This window comes from Maylandia zebra, unplaced genomic scaffold, assembly GCF_041146795.1.
Source record: "Maylandia zebra isolate NMK-2024a unplaced genomic scaffold, Mzebra_GT3a scaffold11, whole genome shotgun sequence".
Taxonomy (NCBI): domain Eukaryota; kingdom Metazoa; phylum Chordata; class Actinopteri; order Cichliformes; family Cichlidae; genus Maylandia; species Maylandia zebra.
The window spans coordinates 4,704,538-4,729,155 of record NW_027490041.1 but is presented as its reverse complement, the minus strand read 5'-3'; the positions used below and the strand labels follow the sequence as shown (position 1 = coordinate 4,729,155).

The window sequence follows — 24,618 nt, the reverse complement described above, 5'->3', positions numbered from 1 at the left end:
TGGAGATTTAATACATCACTGCTTAAAGATGAAGACTTTATTAAATATTTTAAAAAGGAATGGACTTCATATTTAGACTTTAATGACACTCCCGGAATATCTGCTTCTGTTCTATGGGAAGCAGGGAAAGCTGTGATGAGAGGTAAAATAATTTCTTTCTCATCACACAAAAAGAAAGGAGAAAACAAAAATATTCAGGAATTAGAAAAAAACCATCAAATCACTAGAAGAAGCCTACGCGTGCGACCAAGATCAGGAAACATTGAACAAAATACGCAAGACAAAACTAGAATTAAATGAAACTATTAATAAAAAACAAACAAACACACAATTCCTTATACAAAGACTTCGCTTGCAGAATTTTGAACACAGTAACAAATCAGGTCGATTTCTAGCTAACCAGTTAAAAATAAAGAAAGAAAAAAACAACTATTTGTGCTGCTAAAGATTTATCGGGGAACACAATATATGACCCTGGAAGAATAAACAACATTTTTAGGGATTTCTATGAAACTTTATACTCACCACAAATAAACCCATCTAAAAATGAAATTGACCTGTTTCTTGACAACTTTACTCTTCCAAAATTACTAGACAGTCAAGCAATGGAACTGGATTCGCCACTGACGCCAAGTGAATTCCAGGAAGCCCTGATAAGTATGCCCAATAATAAGGCTCCAGGTCCAGACGGCTTCCCTGCAGAATTCTACAAAGAATTCTGGACAATTCTGGCACCAGTATTCCACGGAATGTTGCAGGAAATCGAGGAAAATGGCAGACTACCACCAAACATGAATTCTGCCAACATTAGTCTCCTGCTAAAACCAGGCAAAGACCCTTTATTTCCCTCAAGCTATCGTCCAATTTCTCTTTTAAATGTAGACCTTAAAATAATCTGCAAAGCTCTCTCAAAGAGATTAGAGAAAATAACCCCCCTCTTAATTCATCCTGACCAAACTGGTTTCATAAAAGGTCGGCACTCCTCAACAAACACTCGTAGATTACTTAATTTAATAGACTACTCATACAATAAAAACATCGAAACCATAATATTATCTCTAGATGCAGAAAAAGCATTTGACAGAGTTAACTGGAAATTTTTATTCGCAACTTTACACAAATTTGGTTTTGGAAACTCTTTCATAAACTGGATAAGAATATTATACAATTCCCCAACAGCTCGTATCAGAACAAATGACCAGACATCCTCCAGCTTTCCAGCTTCTGTCTCCTGAGGGGCACCAGACAGGGATGCCCACTCTCTCCTTCACTTTTTGCAATTTTTATCGAACCTCTAGCAGCAGCATTTAGACAGGCTACAACAATTAAGGGCATAAAATGTAAGAACATAGAACATAAAATCAGTCTCTATGCGGATGATGTGTTGCTTTTTTTGCAAAACACACAAACCAACCTCTCTGAGGTAATTACTCTAATAAACTGGTTTTCAAGAGTTTCAGATTATTCAATTAACTGGCCAAAATCTACAGTTCTCCCCATTAACTGCTCCTTCCATAATACTTCCTCTGCCCCACTGCAATCCGGAACTATTAAATATTTAGGTATTAATGTTTCTCCTAAGCTTTCAGACTTAACTAAATTAAACCACATCCCACTTCTAAAGAAAGTAGAAGGCGATCTGACTAGATGGAAATCTTTACCCATATCACTCATGGGAAGGGTCGCCACTATAAAAATGATGATCTTGCCAAAAATAAATTACTTATTTTTGATGATCCCTAACAAACCATCACAAGATTGGTTCAGATCTCTGGATTCATATATTTCCAAATTCCTTTGGAAAGATAAACCCCCGCATATCAGCTTAAAAATGCTACAAAAAAAAGGGATAGAGGAGGATTAGAACTGCCTAATTTTCACCAATACTTCTTAGCCAACAGGCTTCAGTTCATCTCGGAATTGTTAAAACATACCTTCTTAGATGAGCCCTGGCTAGATGTTGAACAGGCACTATGCAAGGATCTAGAGATTTCAGACCTACCATTTATTAGCTCAAACATCAAAAGACATGAATGCTTTAAAAGTATCAACATCAGCTTTTCTCTGACAGCATGGTGGGAGTTTCTAAAAATAACGAAGTCTTCATTAATCCCATGCAAACGTACACCTATCTGGAATAACCCTGACATATTACAAAACAATAATATGATTAATTTCCCAGAATGGAGTTGTAAAGGAATTAAACACTTAGAACATACATTAGAGGGAACAGAATTTATTCCATTTGACAGACTAGTTGCACAATATGGGATCAACAAGAAAAGATTTTTAGAATATCAACAAATTAAATCCATAGTAAAAAAGAAATTTAACATCAGTCAAGTTGAATTACAAACACCACCAAGTGCGGCACATTTCCTTACTCTTAAATCCCCCAAATTATTATCTAAAATATACAGAACACTTTCTAAATTAGATGAATCAATATCACTTCCTATTGCAAAGTGGGAAGCAGATTTATCAGTCAGTTTAGACCAAAACTTCTGGTCTCAGGTATGCTTAAAAACCTTTAAATTGATTAAAAATCCCAGTCTGCAATTAATACAATACAAAATACTACATAGAGTGCAGTATACAGGTCATCGGATGTTCAAGATCGGCTTTACATCTTCCAACAACTGCTCACACTGTCAAGGCAATACACCAGACAATTACATCCACGCTCTTTGGTTCTGTCCACCAGTGCAAAAGTTTTGGCGCGAGATATGTGAAGACTTATCAAAATGTCTGAAATGTAACATTCCAACTTCCCCCTTAGTGTGTTTGTTGGGCAGCTTAGATAATGTCACTTCAGAAAAGAATATAGCCCATATGGTTTTCACTGCCCTATGTATAGCCAAGAAAACTGTCCTCATGAACTGGAAAAATAAAAACAATCTTAATTCTAACCAATATAGAAATTATCTATTAGATTACATTAGTCTTGATACAGCCTCGGCCACCACATCAGATCAATTGCTCTGGGCTCCTTTGATCAGCTCCATCACCTAGTGGGGGTGGGTCATAGTTTGGTCCCGCCTTCACTGTTGTGATTGGTGTGGGGGTAGGGACAGGCTTAGGGCGTCGGGGGGTTCCCCGGAGGCATCTTCCTTGGGGGGCTCAACCCGGGGTAGCGGTCATGTCCGGTTGGGGGCTCTTCTGGCTCTCAGGTGACTGTTTCCTCGTGGCTGCGTGCAGCGGGGCTAAGGGAGGGTCTTTGCTGACGGACGTGGGTTACTGACCTGGTAGCCTGGCTGCCCCTGGGTGGGTCCGGGATGGGCGTGAGGTTCTGGGGGCGCTCCGTCTCTGGGCTGGGGCCCTGGCCGGGCCTCGGGGCCTTGGATCCTGGTTGGTGTGTTGCCGGGGTTGAGGGCGGGTGGGTGCATGGGGGCCCATCCCTGGCGCAGGGTGCCGCCGGTGCGTCGAGCCACCTGGGGGGCTCTTCAACTGGTGGGGGAGATTGTCACACCTTGCAGGAGCTTTCCTCTCCTCAGGAACTCTCTGCAGGAGGGGGAGATACAGGAGAGGTGGAGGAAGATCTCAGCCTGGGTGTCTATTGTCTCATGTAGTCTGGAAGATGAGTGGATGGTGGGGTGGGTGCAGTTTTCTCTGTGGTGGGGTTGGGTGGACTGTCCCGGGGCTGGGGGGCGCTGCTGCGCTGGGTCCCGGTCTGGATGGGCCTGGGCCCCCTTTCCCTGGCGGGTCGCGGAGTATGGGAGTGCCTACTGGGGTCAGCGGGGGAGCTGGCCCCGGGGAGGGGTCACCTGCCCCTCAGGTGACCCCACCAATGCACCCCTCCCTCAGGTGTCGGTGCATTGGTGGTTCTTTGTGTTTGGGGGTGGGCATCCGGGTACACACCGGCTCACTCCTTGGCGGCCGCTTATCGGGGCCTGGAGCCTGGGGCTCGCTCGGGCCACTTCGAAGGTGGGGTGCCCCCGGCCTCTCAGCCTGGGGCTCGGTCACTCAGGCACGGCTGGCTGCCGGCGGAGCTCACGGGCGCGTCACTGCAACTCCCCCTGGCTTCTGCTCCGCGGCTGCTGAGTGAGCCCTCATCTGGGACTCTCCTCAGCTCTTACTGGGACAGTGGCGCGGCTGCCCCTCTGTTGGTCTTCCTTGGTCTCTTGTGCTCTGGGAGCCTCTGGATGTCTGGAGGTTTGATCTCCTCCATACCTGCTTCATACCCTGGAGGACAGGGCTGTGGCCCCCCCACACTCCCTAGCAGATCGTTACATGGAGAAACCTTTGGAATGCAAGCATGCTGATCCACATAGGTATGCACACAGGTGTACACACGGATATTCACAGACGCGGACTACAGCTTTCTTGGCTGCTGCCTCAAAGCACATTGTGCGCTGTTTATCTTGCGTGCTGCACAATATCGTTTATTATTTAGTAACTATTGATATCTATGGCTAGCTAGTTTATTGTGATTGTGCTGTTTTTTTTATTATATTGCTCTTTGTTGTTTGCTTTCTCTTCTGTTTTTTTCCCTCCATACAGGTGACCCAGGTGTTTTATTTGTTTGTGTTTTTTTTTTTCTTTCTTCCACCCCTTCTCACCGTCTCTTCTCCCCTTTGGTTTTCTTTCTCTCCCTCTCTTTCTTTCATTCTTTCTCCCTGTCCTATCCCCCAGTCATGTCTGTCCCATTTGTAGCAACTGAAAATAAAATAAATTCATATTTATAATAGAGATGGACCGATCCGATATTACGTATCGGTATCGGTCCGATACTGACCTAAATTACTGGATCGGATATCGGAGAAAAATAAAAAATGTAATCCGATCCATTAAATATCACGAAAGCACCTCACAAAAGTTGCAACACGCCGTAACTCACCTCAGAACGTTAGCACGTCGGAGCAGTATGCATCACGTGATAGAGCGGCTGTGGCATGCGGGACCGTCGGTGGTCTGGATAGCATGTGGAGCTTCGCTAGCAACCTGGCATTTCATCTCCGACAAAGTTATCCCCGAGAGAAGTGAAGCAAGTGTGTAAGTCCATCTCTGAATGTTTGTAAAGCTTTCCCACGTTAAGCTTAACAAGCGACTGCCTCTCGCTCTCCGGCTGCTACTTCAATCGTGAAACTGCTCAGTGATCAGCTGATCGGCTTTTCTGTCGCGAGTCCGTCTCTCTTGTTTGTTTTTGGCCCACTTTGCACCAGAAAGAGGAAACCAGCGGCTGAACAACAGCAGCACGTTTAAGCTTGATAAGCTGTTGTTACAATTTATTTAATATTACTTTCTACACCAGGATCTTTTTCTATGTAGCTGACGGCTGGTAACTGTGCAGGGGCGGATCTAGCAAAGTTTAGCCAGGGGGGCCGATAGGGCATGAACAGGGAAAAGGGGGCACAAAGACATACTTTTCTTTCTTATTCTCATTTAAAATGTCGAGCTTTTAATAAATAATTATCTGACACCCAAAGTTTTAATTTGATGTAAAATGAATAGAAGTCAATTACTGTATATAGTGACTATTAAGTCTAATATATATACCCTAGTAATCTATAGTACTTTTTCCTTTGGGAAGGTATCATCTGTGCAGTCTGCAATTTTGTTGAAGAAAGATGTTGAATCTATTTAATATTTCTTGAAAAATAATTGATTTCTGTGCATTTTTTTTTTCACACTGCATCAAATTAAGGTTGATTACGTCGATTAAGCATCATGGGGTGGCGCGTGAGGGGTGGTTACCTATTTTTTATTTATTTATTTTTGTTGTTGCTGGGAGTTGGAACCCTATTAGTTAGGTTGCTTAATATTTACGCTAAGTACTCTTTAAAATACCAGAATAGGGAGGATGGTGTAGGTTTAAGTTTATTAAATCTCCAACTTGTTTTATTCCATACGTTATCCATCTGTGCTTGGTGCCAAGGCTGAGATAAACGAGGAGTTATCTCATAAAGAGGAACAAACAGTACTCCAAGAACAGACAAAGCCCAGCAGAAACCTTGAGGAGGAGCTCCATTTGCCCCCACCCGGGAAGAGCCTCAGAAAGGCAAGAAAAGGGGTCCCTATTTGCCTCCAACTCTCTCAACAACACCAACGACCAGGACAAGGGACCACGACCTTCCCCAGTCCCCCAAACCCCTGACAGGCCATCACCCTCCTCCCCTTCCCTTTCTCCCCCCCCCCCACACCTGAAATTCACTGAGGAGATGATGGAGCGGGTCAATGCTGGGCTCAGATCTACCCCCCGTCCCAATCCCTTTTTGTCCCCCATAAACCCCCCACCAGAGCGGCCAAAGGTTCGCCATCGAGCCCCACCCTCAACAGAGCAATCGAAGTCACATTGCCCAGCCTCGCCCCCCTTAGTTCCTCTTTACCACCTTCACGCTCTGTCTCCGCAGTCTGATGTGTGATGTGTGAAGGGTCCGGGCTATGAGGATTATGGCAGTGGTGACTTTTCCCAGGAGAAGCTGGGACCCTGTTTACTAGAAGGTTTTAAAATCTCTGTACTTTTAGGTGACAGAAGGAGACATGTGGCCTGGTCAAAACACAGAGAGGTGCACTCTAAAAGATCTTTAAACATAGTAAACATACCTTGTGTGCCACAGACTGCTCCCAAACACGAGGGGACAAGTAATGCCTCTAAAACACTTAAGTTGGCTTTATTAAACGTTAGCTCTTTAGCTGGGAAAACATTTTTAATTAATGATTTAATCACTGAGCACAGCCTTGATTTTATGTTTTTAACTGAAACTTGGTTGGACCAAAGTAACAGTGGAGCTCTTCTCATCGAGACGACCCCTCCTAACTACAGTTTTATCAGTGAGGCCAGGGTGAGCAGGAGAGGAGGGGGGGTTGCTGTCTTATTTAATGAATCATTTCAATGTAAGCAGCTATCTCCTGGAATTTTTCAGTCTTTTGAATATGTGGCTTTACAGCTGAAGGCCCCATCCAAAGTTGTGTTTCTTAATGTTTACAGCCCTCCCAAATACTGCACAGACTTTTTTAATGACCTCAGTGAACTGCTGTCTGTGATCTGTGTTGATTTTGACTGTGTAATTATTGCTGGGGATTTTAACATTCATGTGGACAACCCTCAGGACAAAGGGACTAAAGACCTGAGTAACACTCTGGGCAACTTTGGGCTGACTCAGCATGTAACAGAGGCCACACATAATAGAGGACACACTCTTGACCTACTGATCTCCAAAGGCCTGAGCATTTCAAAGGTTACTGTGTCTGATGTGGGCCTGTCTGATCATTACTGTGTTTTCTTTGAAAGTAAAATCTCAGCCCACACAAATATATCAACAACAGTGATCACAAAACGGTGTATAACTGAACACAGTAGTGCAATTTTTAACCAGGTCTTCCCATTAACACCTGGCCTGTCCAAAGGTTCAGTCAATGAGCTCGTCAATAGCTTCAATGCTAACATGTTAAATGTAATGGACACTATTGCTCCCATTAAGGTGAAGGTTATCTCTGGAAGGAAAAAGTCTCCATGGAGAAACTCCACACTGGTGAAAAATGAAAAAAGAGAGTGTAGGAAAGCTGAGCGCAGATGGAGAAAAACAAACCTCCAGGTTCATTATGACATTTATAAAGAGAAACTTCACAATTATAATTTACAACTGAGGAATGCAAGGAGGTCCTACTTCTCTGACATCATCACTAAAAACAGCCATAATGCTCGGGTCTTATTTTCTACAGTTGACAGGCTAACGAACCCTCCTGTGTCAGTGGCAGCTGAACTTCATTCGACCATGGCCTGCAATGACTTTGCCAAATTCTTCACAGAAAAAATCCAAAAAATTAGACAAGCAATTGGTACATCAACAGCAGATCCAGGATATGTACTGTGTCCACCAAAAAACAGTTTAAACACCATGAAACAGTTTCACCCGATTAACAGCAAAGACCTGGAGGACATCTTAGGTCAACTGAACTCCTCCTCCTGCTGTTTAGATGTCCTGCCAACAAGTTTTTTCAAAAAGGTCTCAAAGACTTTAGAGTCAGACCTGTTACAGATCGTCAACTTTTCTTTATTATCTGGTGTGTTTCCAGAATCACTAAAAACTGCTGTAATCAAACCTATACTGAAAAAGGACAATCTTGACAAGACACAAATGAACAACTACAGGCCGATCTCAAATCTCCCGTTTTTAAGTAAGATCATTGAAAAAGCAGTTTCTCAACAGCTCAGTTACTTCTTAAAACAGAATAATTGCTACGATGCCTTCCAGTCAGGTTTTAGACAGAACCACAGCACTGAAACCGCTCTGACAAAAGTGTTTAATGACATATGTCTGAATACAGACAGTGGAAAAATGTCAGTCTTAGTTTTACTGGATCTCAGTGCAGCATTTGATACAGTTGACCACAACATATTACTCAAACGACTGGAGAACTGGGCAGGTCTTTCAGGAACTGTACTAAACTGGTTCAAAACATACTTAGAAAACAGGAAATACTTTGTATCAATAGGTAACTTCACATCTGCGCAGACAAGTATCACATGTGGAGTTCCCCAAGGTTCCATCTTGGGACCCCTTCTGTTTAACATTTACATGCTCCCACTGGCACAGATTATAAACAACAACAAAATAAACTATCACAGCTATGCAGATGACACACAAATATATATCACAATGTCACCAGGAGACCGAGGCCATGTACAGGCTCTTGGTAAATGCATTGAGGAAATCAATGACTGGTTGTGCCACAATTTTCTCCAGCTAAACAAAAACAAAACTGAGGTAATAGTCTTTGGCGCCAAAGAAAAACGATTACAGGTCACCAGAGAACTTCAATCTATACATCTAAAAACCACAAACCAGGCGAGAAATTTGGGTGTAATGATGGATGCAGACCTAAACTTAGAAAAACACATTAAGACAATAACAAAGTCAGCTTACTATCAAGAATATTTCAAGGATAAAAGATCTGATGTCTCAACAGGACCTGGAAAAACTAGTCCATGCATTCATCTTTAGTAGGCTTGATTACTGTAACAGCATCTTTACAGGTCTACCTAAAAAAAATCAGTCAGACAACTACAGCTCATTCAGAACTCTGCTGCTCGAGTCCTCACTAAGACCAAAAAAGTGGACATCAGTCCAGCTCTGAGGTCTTTACACTGGCTGCCTGTCCGTCAGAGGATAGACTTTAAAGTTCTGATGCTGGCCTATAAAGCTCTGAATGGTTTAGGACCAAAATACATCAATGACCTCCTGACCCAGTATGAACCTTCCAGATCCCTCAGGTCATCTGGATCCGGTCTTTTATCAGTTCCCAGAGTCAGAACCAGACACGGAGAAGCTGCATTCAGCTTTTATGCTCCTTATATCTGGAACAAACTCCCAGAAAGCCTCAGATCAGCTGAAACACTCAGTTTATTTAAATCCAGGTTGAAGACTCACCTGTTCTCAGCTGCATTTGAATAAAGCACCAAATCCACACTTTTAAGCTTAAATTTCAAAACTTACATTTAACTACTGATTTTATCTACTGTTCTGATTTTATCTGTTTTGATTTTATATACTGTTTTGTTTGTTTGTTTGTTAATTAGTTAGTTAGTTTATTTGCTTGTTTTAATCAATTTTAAATCATGCTTTTTATTTGTTTCTGTTCCTAATGTCTCTGTAAAGCACTTTGAATCACCTTGTTGTTGAATTGTGCTATACAAATAAACTTGCCTTGCCTTGCCTATTAGATTGATCAGTATTGCTGAACTATGAAATATTTTTTTTGTATACAGGTATAACAGAATAGTTTTAGTGTAGTTGTTGTTTTAAACTTGATTATGAACTTGCAGACTTTCAAAATGCAGCAAGATATTTAAAAAACAGTTTTGTTGATTAAAAAACACTATATCAGATTCATATCAGTATCGGCAGATATCCAAATTTATGATATCGGTATCGGACATAAAAAAGTGGTATCGTGCCATCTCTAATTTATAATAAAGGTCAATCAAATGGACCAATATGGCAAGGCCATGATGATCCACTTGGTAAAATAAATCCGCTTGGCATTTTTCTTGGCCTTAAGACAACAATTCTGATGGCTAAAGACCCAACGGGACAAAAAAAATAAATAAATAAAAGATCTGGCGTTTGGAACTATTTTGGTTTTCATGTGACGTATGACCCTGAAGGTAAGCGTGTCATGGACTAAAGTAAAACAGTATGTTGGATGTGCCACGCAATGCTCAATTACATGGGTGGGAACTAGTGTGTTAGCGCAGTTGGCTCGTTAACGTGTTGGCCGTCTAGCCCCACGCACGGGGCGATCAGGGGTAGCTCGTTAACGGAGATTTGCCGTGTTGTGGTGTTAACATCATTTCAACGAGATTAACGCTGACAGCACTAGTGGGAACACAACGAATATGACTGCACATTTACGCCGACATCATCCTAGTGCAAAGACAAGTGGAAGCAGACAAAAACAACAAGCATGCTACAAACTTTACCCGAGTCATTTAGACAGCCGTTAGCACATGATTTTCCTTATGGGGACCTGATATGTTTAATATTGTGGCGAGCTCAGACAAGGAGGAGACTGAGGTGTCGTTTGGTCTTGCTTCCCGTGAGCTAGCCAGGGAGCACAGCCGTTTATTAACATCTGCAGAAGAACACTGCCGCTAGCTAACTGCTCAGCGCGGCAACCGCACAGCAACAACAACACACAGGGCGCCCTCTGACCCCGGAAGGACACACCATCGCAGCGAGAGGGCGTCACCCGTCACTATGGCAACATAAACAAAACATAACTGTACAAACAGAACCCCGACCAGCCCTGACCCGCTACATAGCCCCAACCTAAGGGGTCAGTCGTCCCCGACGACCCCATTACCCCACACAAAGTCCTGCAAATGTCCAGGTGCCTTCTTTTGGCGCACCAGCCGGTCACGACCGGCGGGGGGAAAGTCACTCGGGTCAGAACATGGGGTGCCACCATCATCCCACTTCTGACACCAATGTGGCGAGCTCAGACAAGGAGGAGACGGAGGTGTCGTTTGGTCTTGCTTCCCGTGAGCTAGCCAGGGAGCACAGCCGTTTATTGACATCTGCCGAAGAACACTGCCGCTAGCTAACTGCTCAGCGCGGCAACCGCACAGCAACAACAACACACAGGGCGCCCTCTGACCCCGGAAGGACACACCGTCGCAGTGAGAGGGCGTCACCCGTCACTATGGCAACATAAACAAAACATAACTGTACAAACAGAATCCCGAACAGCCCTGACCCGCTACAATATGCTGCTGAGAATATAGCCCAGAAGAAGCGTATAGTATAGCTTTTATTTTGGAAAGAGCCATTTCTCTGTAATAAACTCTCTTTTCCAAAGATGAGTGATTCCTCAATCAGATACAGGGCTTGCAAAATTGCTAGTCCGATGTCCTGGGGCTAGCGATTTTTCCAGTCGGGCTACCAAAATCTATCTCTTCCCTGCCCGTCGGGCTATTGTAGGAAGGAAAAATATATGTCAATGCTTTTGCATTCTTTCAGAAATGTAGCTGGGTAATTATGTCATTGGCATCGGTGAGCCACTGTCAATATGTGACATATTGAAATCGCGTTTGAATTTGCGCTTGTTTTTTGCTTTCACTTTGCAATCGCGCGAACTGTGTATAGAGAGCGACAGCACTGATCTGTGAGTGGTGATAATTTGTGCACCAATTCCTCTGACATCATCTTATCAATCGTTAGCTTACTATGCAAACATGACAAGTGAAATCTCCCGCAGCTTAAACATGTGAGAGGTTGATCGCGCAGATAATCACTGAGCGTTATGTGTGTGTGTGTGTGTGTGTGTGTGTGTGTGTGTGTGTGTGTGTAAAAGCAGCAGGATATATATTTTAGTTCTGCTGAGCCAAATAAGACAGGTCAGGGTGAAGAAGTGACAGCCAAAGAAAAGCTTACCACAAAACGGAAAAGTTATGACAAACCAGACTATAAGGCAAAAAGAAAGTGCAGCTTTATGGTTTCATGGACAAAAGAATTTCTGTGGCTGCAATATGATGAGCTACATAACCGGGGCTGCACATAAGTGGTCCGCAGGTGTGCATTCGCTGTCAAAAAAAAAAAAAAAAAAAAAAAACGCGCACAAGATATGAAGTTGCAACGCGTGTTTGCATACATAAGATTTTCTGGAGGAGGACAGACATTTGTTTAGAACTCTTAAAGATGTCGAAGAAGCTCCTTTAAGCAATTACTGTGATGTTCCTCCACCTCCAAAGAAATGTCAGAAGGAGTCCGAACCACAAAAGAAGCACGTATTCTCGGAAAAGTGGTTGCAGGAGATGAGCTAGCTTCAAACAAATGATGAACGCACAGAGATGTGGTGTGGAATGTGCCGTGAAAATCCCACTCTAGCGGACAAAAACAGTGCCTTTTATATGGACGCAAACGCACGCTGCAACTTCTTATCTGGTGCGCGTCTTTTATTTTGACAGCGAATGCGCACATCCGGACCACTTATGTGGACCCGTGTAAATAACATAATGTTCTGCCGGGTGTGTCGTTGGTTTTCTTTCAATTGCTGAGTCAACAAGCGCCTTTGTTACTGGGACCAGTAATTTTAAGAAAGGCCCCCATTAGAACCCATGAGAAATGCAAGAAATGCATTATTGCTCAGTCTGCAATATCTTTCCCAGAACAAACACCAATTGCAAATAACATACTAAAAATAAACCTGAAAAAATCTGTTTAGAACAGCATACTATGTTGCAAAGAGTGAACTACCACTGGCACAATTTAGCAGTCTTTGCAAACTTCAAAAAGCAAATGGCCTCGATCTTGGTTCCACTTGCCTCTTACCCGTGACTTCAGTGGAAATTTCAAATTCAGGATCTGACACAGACGGATTCATGTCCTACACAGTTCTTACAAGTTCATAGAAATTTCTGTTCAATTAGAACCAAGTATTTGAGTTGATGATTGTAATTTTTATACAATGTTGTAATTTGTTTTTCAACAATTTTTTCAACAATATTGTAAAGGAAACAAAACATCAATCAAAAAATTGCTTTCCCCTGAGATATATTTATTTTTTAAATTACTTTTGTTTCAGCAACATTAAATTTAAAAACTGTACTTTTGAGTTAAAATATATATTTATAAGTTTAATAAATGACAAATTAAAAAGGCATGAACATTTTATGTATCGAAAAATATCGAACCGTGACACCAAAGTATCGAACCGAACCGAACCGTGAATTTTGTGTATCGTTGCACCCCTAATAAATACATACCTCACAGTAGCTGCACTTGTAGAGTCTCTTTCTGGTGTGGATCTGTTGGTGTCGTCTCAGGTGATGTGGAGATTTAAAAGTCTTCTCACACAGGTCACATTGATAAGGTCTCTCCTCAGTGTGGGTAAACATGTGTCGTTGTAAGACTGCGTCTGTTGTAAACTGTTTGCCACACTGTTCACAGCAGTACACATCATGTCCGGTGTGAATGCGTAGGTGTGTATTTCGGCTCCCTCTCCGGCTGAAAGTTTTTCCACAGATGTCACAGCTGTATGCCTTAATTCCAGAGTGGGTAACTAGATGCCTCTGTAAACTGCTACTTTGAGTAAAAGCTCTGCCACATTGATGACAGCTGTGCACTTTAACTCCACTGTGGATGAGTTGGTGTGTTTTTAGGTAACCCTTCAAGGAAAAAGACTTTCCACACATGTCACAGCTGAACGGTCTCTCTCCAGTGTGGATGACCTGATGCTGTTTTAGTGAAGCCTTCAGAGTAAACTCCATCCCACACTCGTCACAGCTGTATGCCTTAATTCCAGAGTGGGTAACTAGATGCCTCTGTAAGCTGCTACTGTGAGTAAAAGCTCTGCCACACTGATCACAGCTGTGCACTTTAACTCCACTGTGGATGAGTTGGTGTGTTTTTAGGTAACCCTTCAAGGAAAAAGACTTTCCACACAAGTCACAGCTGAACGGTCTCTCTCCAGTGTGGATGACCTGATGCTGTTTTAGGTAACCCTTCTCAGTAAAACCCTTCCCACACTCGTCACAGCTGTATGCCTTAATTCCAGAGTGGGTAACTAGATGCCTCTGTAAGTGGCTACTGTCAGTAAAAGCTCTGCCACATTGATCACAGCTGTACGCTCTAACTCCACTGTGGATGAGTTGGTGTCTTGTTAGGTAACCCTTCAAGGAAAAAGACTTTCCACACAAGTCACAGCTGAACGGTCTCTCTCCAGTGTGGATGACCTGATGCTGTTTTAGTTTAGCCCTCACAGTAAAACCCTTCCCACACTCGTCACAGGTGTGTTTTTTCTCTCCCTTTCTTCTGTGAGGTTTGTCGGCCTCCTGAGAGCGCTGACTTCTGGCTCCATGTTGGTCCTGCAGTGACAGAGATACAAATAGAGGCAGTGAGTGAAATGCAGTCGTGGAACAAACTCAACCTTCAAACTCCATTAACACTAGTTTTAAACCTGAAGGTGGAGCGTGGCACCAAACACCTTAAAGGTCTCTTATCCCCACCTGCTGGTAGTTCTAACACATTACATCCAATTTATACAGAATTATTCAGTGATAATAAATCCTATGTTTGTTTATTCTAAAGGAACCCCGTTAGCTTCCACAACAGATGTTGCTCGTCTTCCGTCAAATACTCACATAAAACATTACACAATAAAGTGGATTCAAGATATCCACATAATTTCACTCTTACATCCACAGTGAGGTTTCACAATTGTTCAAATATAAGCAATCAATAATAATAATAATAATAATAATAATATTTCTCTGTCAGCCTTCTCGGTTACGAATCGTCTTCTGCTCCTCTGTCATGCGGCGTCCCACAGGGCTCAATTTTAGGGCCACTGCTCTTTTCACTGTATCTATTGCCTCTGGGTTCTATCCTTAGAAGGCATGGGATCTCATTTCATTGTTATGCCGATGACTGCCAACTTTATTTGCCACTAAAACACAAGGATGGCATCTCTATAAAACCTCTCTTGACTTGTCTAGATGACATTAAAGCTTGGTTGGCTCTAAACTTTTTAAATTTTAATGAAAAGAAAACAGAGCTGTTGGTGTTTGGACCCAGTGGTCCCTGTGAGTCCTCCCCTGTTGTTTTAGGATCCCTGGAAGTCTATTTTAAATCTGTTGTTACTGACCTTGGTTTTAAGTTGGACAGTGATTTTAAATTGGACAACCAAATCAGAGCAGTGGTGAAGTCCGGTTTTTATCATTTAAGGCGACTGGCAAGAGTAAAATCTTTTCTTTCGAGGCAGCACCTTGAAACAGTGATCCATGCTTTTATTTCTTCCCGCCTGGACTACTGTAACTCACTTTATGTGGGGGTCAGTCAGTCATTGCTCTCACGTCTGCAGCTGGTTCAAAATGCGGCTGCACGACTCCTAACAGGAACTCAAAAAAGAGAGCATATAACCCCCGTGCTAGCCTCTCTGCACTGGCTGCCTGTGTCTTTTAGAGTTCATTTTAAAATTCTTATGTTTGTTTTTAAATGCCTTCACAGTCTTGCCCCGCCTTACCTCTCTGAGCTTCTTCATCTCCACACACCCTGTCGGTCTCTCAGGTCAGCTGACCAGCTGCTCCTGGAGGTACCGAGATCCAGGAGGAAGCTCAGAGGGGGCGGGGCCTTCTCTATTGTGGCTCCAAAGTTATGGAATGATTTGCCCATGCACGTTAGAGAGGCCCCTTCACTGTCCACTTTTAAATCACGTCTTAAAACCCACTTTTATTCCTTGGCTTTTAACCTCAGTGAGACTTAGTTTCTTTTTTAATTGAAGTAGTTATTTAATTAATGATTTCACTCTTCTTTTATTTGTGTTTTATTTATATCTCATGTAATTTTATTTTACAGTTCCAGTGTACAGCACTTTGTGTCAGCTGTGGTTGTTTTAAAGTGCTTTATAAATAAAGTTGATGATGTTGATGATGAATATCAATAACATTGAGGCACATTACACAAATTTCAAAAACAAATCATGTCTTACAATATTTACAACAACTAAAAGCTCTGTAAATCAGCTTTTAAGTGTTCATTGAAGTTTTGAATAATTCTCTAATTTTTTAAGGCAACTTATTCCACTTAAAAGTTGCTCTAAATGTAACAGTTTTACAAAACGTTACTTTTAACTCGAGCATTTACTAAATTACAGCTTGTTGAAAACTGTGTAATATGATGATGTATTTCATCTGGATACTGCAGCTGAGCAGAATAAATGTGGCGTGTTTAACAGAATTGCTTTCTTTAGAACTACAAGTAAGCCATAGAATATTTTAGCCTGTACAGGAAGCCAAGAAAGGTTATTATGCATTTGATCAATATTAGTATAGTATGAACATCTTCACACTAATCTGGACGCCTTATTCTGGACTAACTGAAGTCTGTTAAGATCTGTCTTATTAGCTGCTGACCAAATGATTGAACAATACTCCAGATGAGACATTACTAGTGCATTAATGACATCTTTCATAATGAAGAAGTGATACACAAAGAGCATTTCATAGCCATAGCTATGCCTTGTCGGCAGAGTTATGTGACATTAGTGATGTTTGTACTTTCAGCGTTAACTTGGTTTTAAAGCCTTTAAAATATACGCCGTTCAATAGTCGACCTTAATCTGACAGAGAATGTGATGATTTTGTGGATAATTAAAGTCAGTCATATATCCACAAACACAACAAGCTGAAAGTCAGTGATGCTGCTCGGTTTGCAGTCCTGAACATCACGGCACAAGCAGGATCCACTGCACTGTTAATGTTAGCTGTGTTATATTGCTGCCTCTGTTCGGTGGTGTCGAGCCAAACGCACTTTAACGTGTGTTTGAACGAGCTGACGGTTCACTCGTTAAGCTGAAAGAAAGATGCTTTAATCACAGCAGTCACACATGTGTCCACTGCACCATCTGGAACTCTTCTTGTTTACACTCGTAATAACACAAACACTAAATCCTGCTTCTCTGGTGCTGTTGTGTAGCAGTGTGTACACCTGAGACTGTCACCTGTCTGTCTGTCCTGCACTCTCTCTCTGTTTCTTTCTCTCTGATTGTGGAATAAAAGTATGAACATGTGTTTATAAGTTACACTTGTGTTTGAATCCTGCAGCTTATCACACATTTGATTTCCATGTGTGACGACTGCAAGTGTCCAGAGTGAGGACAGACTGAGGGAGCCACTGCTGCACATCATCTGTGAGGCTTTGCAGCCCTGATGATCCACCAGGACAAACTCAGCAGTGTGTGAGGAAGAGGAGGAGGAAGAGCCAGCAGCAGCTGACAGATGGAGAGAATAGACAGACTGTTCCCTGTTTGTGAAGGACTGCTAGGAAAGTTTAACATAACTGTCTGTGCTGAATCAGTCTTATTAGGTAATGTTCAAATAATGTTATCATCCCAGTGTTTTCAGTGTGGGAGAAAGTACTCAGGGCCTTCAAGTTACACACTATGAAAGGCAGCAACAAGTTTAATGTTCAGAAACCTAAAGTCTGTATCAGCAGTTGTTGGAACAAGATGGCGCAGAGTATGGCAGCCTCGTCGCGAGCTCCCCCAAGCAACAGCTTTTTTTCTGTGTTTAATTTTACTTTTCCTTTATTTTTTCACGAGCAGCACTTGTCTCCTTGTGTGCAACCGACAAACCTTACTGTACATAAAAGATGGTCTTTCTTATAACTTTCCGGAGTTCAAGTTTTGCAACACGGACGCTCCGTTTACAGACCCCCCATTCATCTCACCTGAGACGCCTTTGTTCTCTGGCCCTGGAGGCCGCAAACGCCGATGCAGAGGGAGAAGATCTGGCGTTCTGGTTCGACTGAGACGGCGCACTTACAGACCACCGTTACCCAGTTTATTACTGGCTAATGTGCAGTCTCTGGAGAACAAGCTGTGCGAGCTTCGGGCACGGATCTCATTCCAGTGAGAGATGCGGGACTGCTGCGTGATCTGCCTCACAGAAACCTGGCTATCGGACAAAGTACCGGACTCCGCAATACAACTGCCGGGGTTCTCTGTGCACCGCGCGGACAGGTCACAGGATCTTACTGGGAAAAGCAGAGGCGGTGGTGTATGTTTCATGATCAACAACAGCTGGTGTGATTATGCGAACGTGCACCCGGTCAAATCCTTCTGCTCACCAGACCTGGAGTACCTGATGATTAAGTGCCGGCCATTCTGGCTACCGAGGGAATTTACAGCAGTGATTATTACGGCTGTTTACATTCCCCCACAAGCCGACACTGACCGTGCACTCAGGGAACTGTACAGCGCGATCAGGAGCGAGGAAACCGCACACCCAGAGGCAGCGTTTATCACAGCCGGAGACTTTAATAAGGGAAACCTGAAGAAAGTCTCACCAAAACTCCATCAACACATCCATTTTAACACCCGTGGAGACCGGCTACTCGACCACTGCTACACCTCTTTCCGGGATGCGTACAAAGCCCTCCCCCGCGCCCCATTCAGCCAATCAGATCACCGCTCCATCCTGCTCCTGCCCGCCTACAGGCAGAAGCTGAAACAGGAAGCTCCAACCCGGAGGGCGGTGCACTGTTGGACGGACCAATCGGAGTCTGCGCTGCGGGACTGTTTTGATCACGCGGACTGGGAAGTGTTTAACGTGGCCGCTAAAGACATTGATGAATACACAGACTCAGTCTGTGGATTTATCAGGAAATGCGTGGAAGATGTCGTCCCATCCAGAACAGTTAAATCCTTCCCAAATCAAAAACCCTGGATTAATGGAGATGTTCGCGCGGCACTGGCAGCACGGAGCACCGCCTTTGCCTCCGCGAACACATCGGACTACAAACACGCACATTACCAACTCCGGAAGACGATCAAAGCAGCCAAACGTGAGTACAAGGACAGGGTGGAGCAACAGTTTGACAACCCTCGGAGTATGTGGCAGGGACTAAACACGATCACAGACTTTAGAGGGAAACCCAGCACACCGCAGACCACGGCCTCTCTGTGTGAGGATCTAAACGTATTCTACGCTAGATTCGACACAGCGAACACCATGAGACCAGACAGTGTGCGCACCGCGGATGACGTCAGTGCGCACACTCTGTCTGAGGAGGATGTGCGGAGGTGGTTCAAGAAGGTGAACGCACGCAAAGCTACTGGTCCGGACGGGATTCCCGGCCGCGTCCTCAAGTCATGCGCGGCTCAGCTGGCTGGAGTGTTCACACACATCTTCAACCTTTCCCTCTCTCTGTCTGCTCCAGCCTGCTTCAAAATGGCCACCATCGTCCCTGTACCCAAATCCTCCACCATCTCCTCATTGAACGACTGGCGACCTGTAGCCCTGACCCCCATCGTGAGCAAATGCTTCGAGAAGCTGGTCAGGGACTTCATCTGCTCTGCACTACCCGACTCACTGGACCCTCTACAGTTCGCATACCGCCACAACAGGTCCACTGATGATGCCATAGCCCTGACACTACACACTGCCCTGTCACACCTGGAGAAGAGAGACACGTATGTGAGAATGCTGTTTGTAGATTACAGCTCAGCATTCAATACCATCGTTCCCTCGAAGCTGGACAGGAAACTGCAGGATCTAGGACTGAGCAGCTCCCTCTGCAGCTGGATCCTTAGCTTCCTGTCTGACAGATGCCAAGTGGTCAGACTGGGCAGCATCACCTCATCCCCCATCACACTGAACACTGGTGCTCCACAGGGGTGTGTACTGAGCCCTCTCCTGTACTCACTCTACACCTACGACTGCACGGCCACTAACAGCTCCAACATCATTGTGAAGTTTGCGGACGACACTGCAGTGGTGGGTCTTATCACCAACGGTGATGAGACGGCTTACAGGGAGGAGGTCAGCGCCCTGACCCACTGGTGTCAAGACAACCATCTCACCCTCAACGTCGCAAAGACAAAGGAGTTGATAGTGGACTTCCGGAGGTGCAGAGAAGTACACACCCCCATCACCATCAACGGCGCTGCTGTGGAGAGAGTGAGCAGCTTCCGGTTCCTTGGTGTACACCTGGCTGAGGATCTTACGTGGTCAGTACACATAAACAAAACAGTGAAGAAGGCGCAGCAGCGCCTCTTCTTTCTCAGGAGACTGAAAAGATTCGGCATGAGCCCCCGCATCCTCAGGACCTTCTATCACTGTGCCATTGAGAGCATCCTCACTGGATGCATCACCACCTGGTTTGGCAACAGCACCGCCTACAACTGCAAAGCTCTCCAGCGAGTAGTGCGGTGCTCTGAACGGATAATTGGAGGTGAGCTTCCCTCCCTCCAAGACATCTACAGGAAGCGCTGCCTGAGGAAAGCGGGGAGGATCATCAAGGACTCCAGTCACCCCAGCCATAAACTGTTCAGACTGCTTCCATCAGGAAGGAGGTTCTGCAGCATCCGGTCCCGTACCAGCAGACTGAGAGACAGCTTTTTCCATCAGGCCATCAGACTGCTGAACACGTCATAGACACCTCAGCTTCACTACGGGAACTGCAACACTATGCACTCCACACTGTATATAAATGCCACTTGTTTTGCACATATTCAACTCTGTATATTTTTATATATTTTATTTATTGTTTACTCTATTTAATTTGTAAAATATGTGTACACACACAAAAATATTTGGTATACACATCCAGAAATGCATATACTATTATATATTGTACATATATTTATTAGTTTCAGACGTAGCCATTCTTGTATTTTGCTTGTTTACATTATTGTATTTTGTTTCTCTGTTTCACTCACATGTGCTGTACCAATGTACCTGCACATGTGATGTGACAATAAAAGTGATTTGATTTGAGCAGCAGAATGGAGCTAAAAATAAATGTTGGTTTCAGTTCTATGAAGCTTTGAGTATTTTGGATCAGTAGCTGCTGTGTGTGTTGCATCATATTGCTGTAACTGTTTATATGCTTTATATATTCTGAGCTAAGTTGATCTATAGTGTTACATGATACACAAATGTATATGGTGATAAATATCTTTGGTCATATGGTCCTGCTCTGTCTGTCACCTTCTGTGTTGAGCTCATTGTTTCCTCTGTAGTGGCTGAGCTGAGTCCAAGTAGCTGAAAATGTTCCTCTGCTGCTCCGTCAGACTCTCCTCCTCCTGCTGATCAGCTGGGACACAAAACAGATCTTTGTTAGGCTCCACACTGCACTGAAGAGTCAAAGTGTCTCATATGTTCATCTGACAAGTAAAAGAACACATTTTTGTTTCCCGAGGTGGGCAACTTGTTGGAAACAAACACAAAAGGTTTGAGCACTGATACCTGCCATTGCTGCCATTGAAAGATGCAACGCCAGCAATGTGGATTGTCAAGACTCAAACCAATCATCAAGCAAAGACAACAGGGATCATTTGTTTCTCTTTATTTAGCATTCACAGCATTTGTAGTTGCCTTCTGTGCAGGGGAAGTCCACGCACACTGTGTGGTACCGCCATCCGCAGAAGGTGCATTCAACCTCTGTAAGAGAAACGAGGTTGTCTGAGACTGAAATGATATTCACTAAAGAAGTGGTGATTTGTAAAACTTCACATTTTGATCCGGGACGTACTCTGCATGAAAACAAGCGCTCACTCTTCCTGCTCAACAAATGACAAGGGCGGAGCCTTATACCACGTGATACAGAAGCTGTGCCGTGTGATGCTAAAATTAGCAGGGAAAAAACAACGGAGAGCACGTCAGGGATGACGAGAAAGTGACAGGAGAAAATCCGTCCCGGTCAACCACCCAAACATCAATAACGGGAACCTTATACAGCGCTTCCCTATACACGTCGAACTCCCGCAGGCACAAAGACATCACGGAGGCTATCACTTATCACCTGACCAAAGATATGGCTCCATCAACACTGTGCAAAACGAGGGATTTAGGAAAACGATCAACACCCTAGACAAACGCTACACAGTGCCGTCCCGCAACTATTTTTCTATTGTTGCACTACCTGCTCTGTACACGCAGCGTCGAGCAACGGTGGAGACGGAATTTCAAGCAGGACAACATTTTGCTGCAACAACAAAACGTGAGACATTTGTTGTTTTATGTTTATTTATTGTTATGAGAGAATCATGATCTCAATTCTAAGCCAAAAAAAATCGTGATTCTCATTTTATGCAAAATCGTGCAGCCCTAACATTAACACAAAACTGTTGTTTCACCAGAGAAACACACATGAAGAGAGAGAGAGAGACAATAACAGCTACCAAACAGTCGTCATAATTCGTCACACAATGAGAAAAGGACAAATCAACAAGTAACAATGACTAATTACTATTAAAATCTGTAACATAATGTATTGTTTGGAGTTTAGTCTGATTGGTTCAGGATGACCTGCCATTATCCAATCACACGTCTGCTTACCTGCATCTTTTCTCTTTTTTCTAACCTGAGCACCTGATGGCTTTGAACTTTTGTTGTCCATCTTCCATTGGTTTGAATTTTGCGCTCCAGTACAAACACAAATCCCCCAACCCGAGGATCAGCACAATTAACCTAACAGACCTACACCTTAGTTCACAGATTCACTTTGTCTAAGGTTGATTTCTGGGATTTCACACAACCCAGGATTCAGATCGTGAATCCATGATGGGCTTGGATTTACATCATTATAAATGAAATGTGCTCTACTTGGAAGCAGCCGGCCCCGCCCCTTTTGACGGGTTGTGTGAGACTTTAAATCATCAAACTGTAAATTATAAATTAAATTGTTATTGATCCTTTACCCCGAGTCCTAAAGTGTAGATTTATTTTCTTACTCTTCTTATATTTATTGTTTGTTTACTTGCACCGCTGTAACTGCAGCCTCGTCGTCTCGTCTCTCTATATGCTGGACTGTCTGTAGCGGAGATGACAATAAAGTTTACTTTGACTTCAGCAGCGCGCAGGCGCACCGAGGGCTCTCGCGCTCACTTTATAGAATGTAGAAAAAACATCGGTGCAGATTATATGTCTGTATCATAATATCTGTTTGTTGTTTTTATTTTGTTTTGCGAGTTGGTTATTAGATGCCGCTCCAGCCAGCCAGAGACTCCCCGCCGCCCCGCCCTCTCCTCCCTGTGCCGCCAGCAGCAGGCGCACCTCGCAAACGGAGGGCGCCCTTACTCCCAGCAAATGGCTGATAGAAAACCGATCGGTGCCTACGAATTTCCCAATATGCGCTGGCATGACGTCGGGGAAGCATGGGTACGACCGATTCTTTTATTTTTTTCTTGCCCGTGATGCCCCCCCCCCCACCACGATGCATTCTATTGGTTTGCACACTTACACACACCCAGCTGTGGTTTCCTGTTTTGCTGGACTCTGGAGAGCCCCGCCTTTAACGCTCTTCTCTCACAGAGAGCAACAGAAAACTTGGAAAAACTCCAGATTGACTGAACTCAGTTCAAAGTTACCTTGACACCTTTAGATGTGAGACGTAGTGATGGTCCGCTTGAAGCTGACGCTCCGGTGCGTGTGTCAGAAAGATCAACGCGCTGCTTCAGAAGCACCGTGTCGAGGCTTGATTCGTTTGGCCAGAGTCACGTGATCAGTGACGTCTGAAGCTTCGTTTAGAACGTACCTTTTTTTAAATCGAACTTTATTGAAACACAATGAGTATACAACATACAAACAGATGAAGTTTACAAAAGAACAGAACATGAACATACAGAACCAGGAGTAAAAAAATTATGATATGAGTAGGCGAAAAAAATCAACATATTGTAACGTGCAGTGGAGATGAAGCCAGCCGCGGAGGTGTGCAGGTGGATAGCAAATGAGCAACAGCTTCTGACTTTCCAAAAAGTACTCATTTATTTACAATATCAAAAATAAAAGTGCTACCTCTACCACACATTACTAAAGAGCACACTAGTCCGCGTACACACGGGAGCATCCATTACAGGAGGAGTGCGAAGAAGAACAAAAAGGGGGTGACACCAGTCGTGAGACAGGAGGCGCCGCCATGTGGTGATACACTGCATTACAATAGCAACTGTTACAATATAAATATTGTTCTGAGAGGCTTTTTGTTGGTTGAGTCTGAAATTGATTGTATGTACAATTCATATCCTTATAAAAAGGCAGAAATATGGTGTTTTATTAATAAACTTACATTTATGGATATAAAATAGCTAAAAGTATTAACATGCCTCAGAGAAATCACTAATAACACTAAGGGCTGGACGGATTTGATTTGCATTCTTCAAGAAGAGTGTGGTGTCATCAGCTAGCTGGCTGATGATGAGCTCCTTATCAGCTGTGCTGATTCCTTGTATAACAGGTCAAATCTCGGGGTGGAGTCTTAATCATTTTAATTGAGCTATTGCCATTCGTGTACAAGGTTTTGATAGCTTTACAGAAAAATGCCAAATTTTTCCAAAGAGTGGAAAATAAATTGATGTTCAATTGTATCAAAAGCCTTTAAAAAATCCAGGAGGAGAATGAAGCTATAGTCAGATACCAAATCAGAGTAATCAAGTAGATCTAAAACCAGTCTCATGTTCTTAGAAAGGTGTCTGTTTCTCATAAAGCCTGATTGTGTCTCATCGATAATTGTGTCCAAGAACTCTTTCATTCTGTTAGCAAGTACTAAAGCCATAATCTCATAGTCATCATTGAGCAGACAGATGGGTCTCCAATTATCAATAAGAAGTAAGTCTTTGTTTGGCTTTGGAATAAGTGTTATGAGACCCTGAGTAAGAGTAGGAGGGAGGATG

The 24,618-nt window shown here is 43.5% G+C and overlaps 1 long non-coding RNA gene across 1 annotated transcript; it reads right to left on the bottom strand.

Annotated features, from left to right (window-relative positions):
- Nucleotides 1-14,157: 14,157 nt before the first annotated feature.
- Nucleotides 14,158-23,391, bottom strand: LOC143416042 (uncharacterized). Its single transcript, XR_013096469.1, has 3 exons — nucleotides 23,314-23,391; nucleotides 20,933-21,038; nucleotides 14,158-14,308 (listed from the first exon to the last, which is right to left on the bottom strand). It is a non-coding gene; the product is annotated as an uncharacterized LOC143416042 (long non-coding RNA).
- Between the last annotated feature and the right edge of the window lie 1,227 nt (nucleotides 23,392-24,618).